The 9,506-nt window shown below is 33.2% G+C and overlaps 1 pseudogene; it reads left to right on the forward strand.

Moving 5' to 3' along the window:
• Positions 1-6,338: 6,338 nt before the first annotated feature.
• Positions 6,339-7,021, forward strand: LOC141559832 (V-type proton ATPase subunit E 1-like; annotated as a pseudogene).
• The last annotated feature ends 2,485 nt before the right edge of the window (positions 7,022-9,506 follow it).

Raw genomic sequence — 9,506 nt, forward strand, 5'->3', positions numbered from 1 at the left:
CTTTTCAGCACCAAGTAACACACATGGTCAAGGAGTTTGTAATCTTTAATATGTCCAAACTTTGAATCACACTGTGATCATCGGTAATCAAGAAGAGCAAGCCCTAAATATCCCTCCTTGTGTTCCTAAGAAATTAAAAAAATAAAATATGATCATGATAATTTAGAGAATTCTATGTGGACCCAAGCTAGAAAATAAAAAAAAATATTTCCTTTTCCCATTTTTAGAACATGGCTTAGACTTTAAAATATATTTTCTTTCCTTTCAAGCAGAAAATAATTTAGGTAACCAGCAGAATCAAGAGAAGTTTTTGCAACTTAAACAAAAATGAAGAATTGAAACAAATTGCCAGATAATTCAAGCTAAAAAAAAAGCTTTTTCTTTCATTTCATTCTCTACTTTCATTTGAAATATGGAAATATAGTCTATCTTCCACAGTCCAAGTAAATTTTGGTTATTTATTTAAAGTCAGAAAACCTTTTCTTCTTTTATTTTTTTAAATTTTCTTAATGCTTTAGAGTAAACCTCTTATTTGTAAGAGTTAATATTTAAAACAGCTGTACTGAATGTCCCATTTCTCTCCCTCAACAAACAAATTCCAATCCTTCAAAGAGGGAGGAAAAGGTAAATGAGAAAATTAAGTGGTAGTACCAGATAAAAATTCCATGAACTTCTATTGCATTACCTAAAATAATGACACTGAGCAAGGTTATTCCCACCAAACAAGGATTCTCTAGGTAACAGAATAGGCCAAGCGGTTAAGTCTTCTACAATCCTAAATGAGTGAAAGCTGTCCAAACCCAGAGACCTTTTGTTCCAAAGGAGGAGAATACTTATAACAAAAACAAAAGATAGAATCTTCTGTCCAGTCTAAGAATAATGACATTTCCCTGTCTGGAATAAATTACATTTCTGTGGAACACTGAAAGGCAGGTATTAAGTCTGATTCCAGACTAGACTTTATTCTAAGGGAGACAGTCTGTACCCATCTCATGACAAAAGGCAGCTAAGTGGAATAATGGATAGGGTGTTGGCCCTCAAGTTAGGAAATCCTGAGTTCAGATTTGCTCAGATTTTTATTAGTTATGTAACTCTGGGCAAATCATTTAACCTATCTCAATTTTCTGAAGTGTAAAATAGAAATAAAAGTAACACCTTCTTCCTAGTGTTGTTGTGGGAATAAAAATGAGATATTTGTAAAGCACTGAACCCAATGCCTGGCACATAGTAGGCACTATTTAAATGCTAACTATTATCAATTTTAAAAGACAAGAATCCAAATCACTAAAGAATCATCTAGTTGAAAAAGAGAGAAGTACAAGCTATAGCTTGCCAAATAATTATATATTCAATGATTAAGTATAAGATCTATTGGCATCCATGGAAATATAGCATAACCCAAAAATATTAATATTTTTGACTAGGCTGAACTATTTCTTATACTCTGAATTGACTACTAAAACTTCATCTTAACCAGAAAATGCAGCTGTGTTTCCATGTGCCAGGGAATAGTTCTAGCCCAAAATATTGATGGAATATTTGAGACCCTTGCTCATATGGAGCATATGTTCATATGATTTCTTTTGGTCTCTTGTATAAGTCCACCTTCATTCTCAATTGCATATATGCCTATTACTGTATGTACTTACCTGAAAGTACATGTTTCATGGCTTCCAAACTCCAAAAACAAACATATAGGTCTCTGAATAAGAGGCTTGCATCTTAAACAAAGTTGGTCAGAGATTTAAAAATGCCCAGAAGGAAAGAATAAGGATAAGAAGGTTCTGAAACAGATGCATCATGGGAACAAAAAAGGCAGCCCCTATTCTGGCACTATAATCAACATCACCCTAATATTTTATCTTTATTCTTATATGGGACCCATATATATTTTTAAAAAGTTGTATTTTAACAAAACAGAGTGGTCAGATCAATCAACTTTTTACTTTGATATTAAAAGTTATACATAGTTCCCCAGGGGTGGTAATAATAATAATAATGGCCTCCCATTATACTAGAAAGCAGTAGAACAGTTCTTTGCTCCCATTTTCTGTCTTTTGAAAGTATATAGAGAATCCAAAACCTATCCTGAGAAATCAAAACATAAATTTCATGATGTTGGCCCGTGAAGTTGGTCTTTCAGTACACTACCTGATACACAGTAATAATAGTGACAATAGTATATTTTTCTTATAACTTAAGGCTTGCAATTTCATAAAGTATAATGAATAATTGTCTGATTGATAAATCAGGATCTATCTTGATTTATAAAATGATATATTCCAACAGTAATTTCATTAGCAAATGTTTTGTCTCCTGAGAGAAAAGAATTCCATAAGTCACATGAATCTATTTAAAGCTTTTATGTAGCAAATCAAATAAAAATATGAATTAATTTAGAAATAATAAATTTGAACTAAGTTGGAATAAGTCAGAATCGATATGAAGAGAAACAATTAGAAATAGGAAATGTACATCCATTTAAATGCTCATAGAATGTGCACAAAAATCGATTACATACTAGGTCACAGAAAATAAGTTTTGGATTTGTGATTTTATAAGATTAGAGAAGTCCCAGATGGGTACTGACAAGTTAAATTATTAATTATTTGCCCAAAGTCACATAGCCCATTGCATATCAGAGGCTGGACTTGAACCCAAGTCTTCCTGACTCAGACCAACTCTCTCCTATGCCATACAATTCTGGGGGGAAAAAAGTCAAGGAAAAAGTTATATTGTATTTTCAAGTCATAATGTAAAAATTTCAAGTCAAATAATAGCAACTTTAGTAGAAATTATAAACTACATGGAACACTAGAAAAAAATTTTAAAGAGGCAATTAGATCCTCCAGGCTTCAGGACTGGTACGTTATGTATTATACCACCTAGCTGTACCAGAATCTATTTTTAAACAATGATTGGTTTAGAGAAGAACTCGGGAAAATCAAAAGCAGTACTTAGAAGCAAATTTATATTAATTAGTGAGTTTTATATGAATTAGTGAGTATGAAGAGGCTGCCAATAATAATGTTGAAGGAGAAGTGGTATAAAGGATGCCATAAAATTATAAACTACATAAAGATATGAAAGATCATATATAGTCATGTGATCAGAACAAGGGAAAAATGAGATATAACATTCAATCTCCACTGGCATTCTCCTGATGTCAGAAGAACTCAAGGAAGGCCCTCAAGACCCTGAGTTCCCTGTGGTGAGTGTAGAGGTGTGCTGAAGTCAGTTAGGCTTTCAGGAGCCCAATCGTTAAATCCAGTGTGAATATTTGTAACTCAGAAAGCAACAAGTACTAAAATCAAGGCTTTATTTATTTTTTTAGACCCTAGAAAATTTGGGGTAAATGTTAATTATGCAGATTAAGCTTTAAGGTATATCAAGAATTTTTTTTCTTTCTTTCTTTTTGGAAAGTCAATTGTTAAAAATAACATCACTATCCTACATGGATACACTGAAGAGAAAATGTATATTGATGACTTCATAGATCATGCTGTTATATTTGAGTTTAAAAGCTTAACTTCTTCATGGCCTAACAATAAGTTGAATGAGTGCTTTTTTATGGGAATAATCAAAACACCAAGTTTCTGGGGCCCCAGGGAGATTATGTAGCTAAAAGAAAAGAGTTTTCATAATCTAAGTTATTCTAACTGCAACTAATACAAACAATTTGTCAGAAAAAAAGGGAGAATGATTGTGATATGCATAACACATATCCTCAAGAGTAAGCCAAATAGAGAAGGCTAGGAAGATTTTTCCAGAAACAAGTTTCTACCAATAACATTCAACACTGAAAAGTAGGGATAGATTCACCAAGCCAAAGAAAAAGTACAATAGAGTGGTTTCAGTAAAAGCAGTCATATTATAAACAGATGGAACAACTGAAACTTAAAGACCTAGGACAGAAACATATGGCCACAATGTCACGTCCTAAGTATCTTGTTTCATATAAAGCAGCTCATTCCATGAGAGAGATGCAGGCTTAGATTGAATGTAGTAAAACAAATACTGGTATGGTTCAACTGTTTACTTGAACTTTGTTAATCAGATGTCCTCGTCATGATAAGATGGATTTATTGGATTATCATGACAAGAAAGAGAGGAAAGGGAGGCTGGAAGAAAGGTGATGAACTGGAAAAGTAAGGGGAAAATGAATGAAAGTCACAATAAAAATAAAAAATAAACGTATAGATAAGTGAGGTAGAGGAAGAGATAACATGATTGGAGGTAAGGTCTGAGATAAATTTAAGAGTTCTTGATCCTGGAAATGAAACTGTTCTGGGTGAAGGTCAGATCAAGGATATAACTGCCTCTGTATGTGGCTGAGATGAATGAAGATATAGATCATGAGAGATAAGGAGAGAGATTTTTTGAAGTATAATGACATTTTCAAGTATTAGAGATGGAGTGGAGAGGGAGACTGAGAGAAATGCTAACTCAATGAAAAAAAGAGAAATAATCTGGGATTTGGTAGATAGTCACTACACTGATCTAAATGGGTGATATACATGGATGGGTGACTCTCAAAGGAGACAGTATTATAAATGTGGTAAAGTCTGAAAATGGTAGTATATAGCAAGAAAATGTCAACAAGAAAATGCCAACTCTTCCTCCTCCCCCACAATATTGAGGAGAAGATATGTCCTTCTACAGAGATTAATTAGATATATTATATCTTCTTTAAAAAGTCAGATTTCTGCAAGTGGGATTAAAGAACAGGCCTGTGATATGGGCTCTAAGTGGTTAAATAAAATTGAGGAGAACTATAACTCACACATAAGACTTGACTTTGATATTGAAAATTAAGGTACAACATGATATGGTAAAACCTACTTTTATACCCACTATGAATCTTTCTGTTGCCTTGTGAGATGCTTCTAATTTTAATTAGTCTGACACCATTTGAATCTATGATTTGCAGCTATATAACATTATTAATAGAGATAGGTTTCCTGTTCTAGTAAGGAAAAGTTTGGTATCACCAAATGCTCAATATTATTTCCTAAAAACTATTAAAACTAATCTTCTGCCACTACTGCTCAATTTTAGAACAATTTTATCATCTAACTAAAGCATTCATCCAAGATATATATACTGACAGACTTATTAAATGATATAACATATGCAACATGCTGTGCAAACCTTAAATCACTATATAAGTGCTAGCTAGCTCAGCATCAGTCATCATCATAAACAAAAACATAATTATTATTATTACATGGGTTGTCTTCTTAGATACATTTCCTAATTTGGACCATATGAATTTTCAGTTTCTTTATTTTGTTTTTTGTTTTTTCAGTATTGCGTCCCTTTTGTATCCTTGTGATTTTTCTTCAAAATACCTTGTGGCATTTTAAAGCTTGATACAATTAGTATAAAGCTATATATATTTGGAGAACCTAACTTTTGATAGGAAATCCTTTTTTATTAAGCTATTATTCTTCCATGACCCTGGAAAAATTTTGGTGATCATTCATCTCCTTGTTTAACTTGTCACTTGTATTCAGTTGAGTATTAATCTCTGTGTATTACTGTCTCATATAATCTTCTCTGAGGAGACACTTCAAGGTCACTTTTAATTATAATAAGTCAAATACTTTCTCAAAATAAACAAATAATAAACACAGAAGGGAACAAATTCTTTATATCTTTCAGACATCTGCTTAAACATGTGGTTTTCATTAGATAATTATATGTAAAGGTCTGCTTGTTCCCTTCTCAAGTCTTCATTCAGGATACTTTCACGTAAAGAATTAGACCATTATAATTCAGATTTTATAGAGATGAAAAAACAGCATATGGGTCCATAATTGTTCAAGTTTTCCCCATATTTTTTTAAAGCGCTGTACACTATATTTTTCTTTACTCTTCTTTTTTCTTCCTTAGGACATCTCTTTCATTCATCTCCATGACATTCAATTTAAATCAAAAACAATTTATGAATAAATTATGAATTTATGAACAACTATGTTCAAGGCAATATTATAGTCACAGGAGATATAAAGACAAAAAGCAAAGTAGCCTCTATCTTCAAAGGTTTGCAATCTACTGAGGGATAGAACAGTTAAGATATAACTAAATAGAAATAACTGAAGGGGGAAGCACTAAGGATCAGAAAGATAAGAAAGGTTGCCTATCTAAATAAGGGTACTAATTGAGCTTTGACTGAAGCTAGGAATTCTCAGAGGCAAACGTGAGAAGAGTGCACTCCAGATGTGAGGGACAGCCTGTGCAAAAATTGACGCCCAATTGTCTCTAAAAGTATGTCACTTATCTGCTTTCTCCTTTGCTGTCCTCAGAGGTTGCCAGTCTCCATTTCTGCTGTCACCATGGCTCTCAGTGACATGGGCATCCAAAAGCAGATAAAACACATAGTGGTTTTCATTGAATAAGAGACAAACCAAAGGGCTGAAAAAATAGATACAAAGGTAGAAGAGTTTGACATTGAGAAAAGTCATCTTGTGCAAACACAAAGATGGCAGATAATGGAATATTATTAAAAGAAGAAGAAACAAATTGAGCAAAAAGAAGAAAATTCAGATGTTCAAAATGATGAATCAGGTAAGATTGAAAGTCCTCAGAGCCATGGATGATTTTATTTAAGATTTGTTAAATAAAACAAAGCAGAGATTCTATAAGATAATGAAAAATACAACCAGGTATCAGATTCTTTTGGATTGTCTGTCTCTTTAGAGTTTATACCAATTATTAGAGGCACAAATGATTGTCCATTGTGAGAAAGAGGATCTCCCTCTGGTTAAGACTGCAATGATAAAAAGCAATAGCTATATATGTACAAGATTGTAACCAAAATAAATGTTTATGCTTTAAGTTGATCAGGAGGTATACCTAGCAGAAGAAATAGCTGGAGGTACTGAGATCTGATGGGGATCATAAAATAAAAATTTCTAATACCCTAGAAAAAGACTGGATCTCATAGCCCAAGAGATGATATCAGATGTCAAAAGGGGCCTTTTTTGGTACCAATGCTAATAGGAAATTTTTGGACTAACCCTCTGAGGATATGGGATCCATCCATAAGCCATAAAAGTATCTAAAATAGAGGAAACAACTATCAGTGTTCCTCTTTTTTGAGAGTCTTATATTGTCCTATGTTCTTTGGCAGAATAGTCTTTGTGTAGAATGCTATCAGCCTAAATGATAATTCTGGGAGAGGATTTGTAGACTTAAACTGCAAAGAAACAACCTAGTTCACCCTAAAGTGACTAAGCTCTGATTTCCTCAACATTCCAGGGATAAAGAGAATAGATATCAGCTGCATAGTTTTCACTGAGAGTCTTTTTTTTGTGATCTGCCATATATTAAAGTGAACTATGTAAGGTTTTGAATTAGATTCCTATAGGTTACTTTTATATGCATAAGGAGCATGCATTTATTCTACTATTACTGCTCTTAAATATTTGGGTTTAGAGGCTTTCCTCAGTTGTAGCTATAATTCAAAAACCCAAGCCATGAATATGCTTTATTATTAAAATAAAAAATATGTGTATAAAATAAATAAAATAAAATAATATCACTTTAAGCGCATATTTTAATCTCTGTGTATTTTAATGAGATGCAACTATTCTGTTTGACTTTATTAGATGTGCAAGGTGAGTCTCAGAATGGTAAGGTGATTTACAAAAAGTCCTATTACTTATAGAAGATTAGCTCTAGAAAAAAAAACACACATTATCTATGTATACAAATATTACCCAATGTTTTTCAAAGTGTGGTCTTTAGGGTTCCAGAGAGGTCAAGGTCCTCAAACTGCAAATCCAATTACAATACCACAGCAGCTTATCCTAGAAATCCTTTTTAGCATACAGCTATTAGAATTTAAAATGGAAAAAAATTAATAGTAACTTATAAAGAAGCAAAACATTAATATTACAGCCACATGGCATGCAAAACATTAAGGGCTTTGTAAGAGTGAATGTTGAAAATTATCCATGTATATATTTTGATAATAAAAAGCAAAAAAGAGAAAGACCTTGAGAGTGTCCTTATATTGCTCTTTCTGACTACCTTGTGCAAGTTCTCCATTAAATAGTCTTTTAGGCAAGCATATATTTGGCATTTAAACAACATGGAAAGTCTACTAGTTGTATTATCTGCAGTAGAGTTTGAATGCTCAGCAGTTTAGTTTAAGAAAGAATCTCAGTGTCTGGTATCTCATTCCATTAGGGGATCTTCAGAATCTTTCTAAATCAATTTAAATGGAAGTGGCTCAATTTATAATGTCTATGAGAAATGCAGTATGATCTAACATATAGAGGTCTAGTCTTAGAATGAGGAAAACCTGAGTTCAAGACCTGCCATATGTTTGGTAAGCCAACTGATATCAAGTTTCCAGGCAGCTTTTTAAAGTTAAAAAATGACAATCAGTTGTCAATTTTAATCATTAGATATAGTTTCCACACCAGTAAAATTAAGGTCTGTATCACTTTAATTTCCAAAGGAAACTAAGTCAGTCATCAAGCATTTATTAAATATTTACTATATGCTGGGTACTATGCTAATCACGAGAGAACATTCCATTAGGGAACACATTTAAATTACCATGTATAGACCAATAGATACAGAGTAAATGAAAGAAATTTCAGAGAAAAGATCTAAGATGAAGAGATAGGGGACCAAGAAAGGTTTCCTCTGGAAGATGGATTTGGAGCTGAGTCTGGAACCTGGGGGCAGGGTTGAAAGAAGAGAGCATTTGTCATGGAAGTCAGCCAGAGCAAAGAAGCAGAATTAGGAAATTAAATATCATGTGCAAGGAATAGCAAGGAGGCTGGCTTATAAGAGTGCATGTATGGAAATAAAGTTTATAAAAGGCTGCAAAGGTAGAAAGAAATCAGATAATAAAATTGTCTATCAATAAATATATTCTATTATCTACTATGTACCAAGCACCATGCTAAACCCTGTAGATACAAAGTGAGGGAAAAGACAATCCCTACCCACACATAAGTAATTTGGGGAAAACAGCACATAAAAAGCTGAAAGGGAGGAGGAGAGAACATAAGCAATGAAGTATGATGAGGTCCACAGGAGTTCAGATAAATGAAAAATGATTAGGTGGCTCCCCTCAGAGCCCTCCTTAAATGGAAGATCCAGGTATTCTCTACTACCCATTCTCAATCCTCTCCAAATAGAAGGTGGGAGAGATGCCTAAAGGGATTTTGATGACAAGCAGAGGACTTAGTATTTGATCCTTTATGTGATAGGGAGCCAATGGAACTCCCTGAGCAAGTGGGTGACATGGTCAGACCTGGACTTTAGGAAAATTACTTTGAGAGCTGAATGAAAGATGCATTGGAATGGGGAGAAATTTATGAAAAACCAGATTCATCAGTAGGCTATGGTAATGTGATGAAATTATACAATAATGAAGTCTTTTTTGTTTTCACTTGCTACACTAGTAAATCCATAAGCTTCTACAATTGGTCATTCCTTCTGTATACTTTCCTGACAACTGTGACTCACCATGTAATCCACTT

Source organism: Sminthopsis crassicaudata, chromosome 3 (assembly GCF_048593235.1).
Source record: "Sminthopsis crassicaudata isolate SCR6 chromosome 3, ASM4859323v1, whole genome shotgun sequence".
NCBI classification, from domain to species: domain Eukaryota; kingdom Metazoa; phylum Chordata; class Mammalia; order Dasyuromorphia; family Dasyuridae; genus Sminthopsis; species Sminthopsis crassicaudata.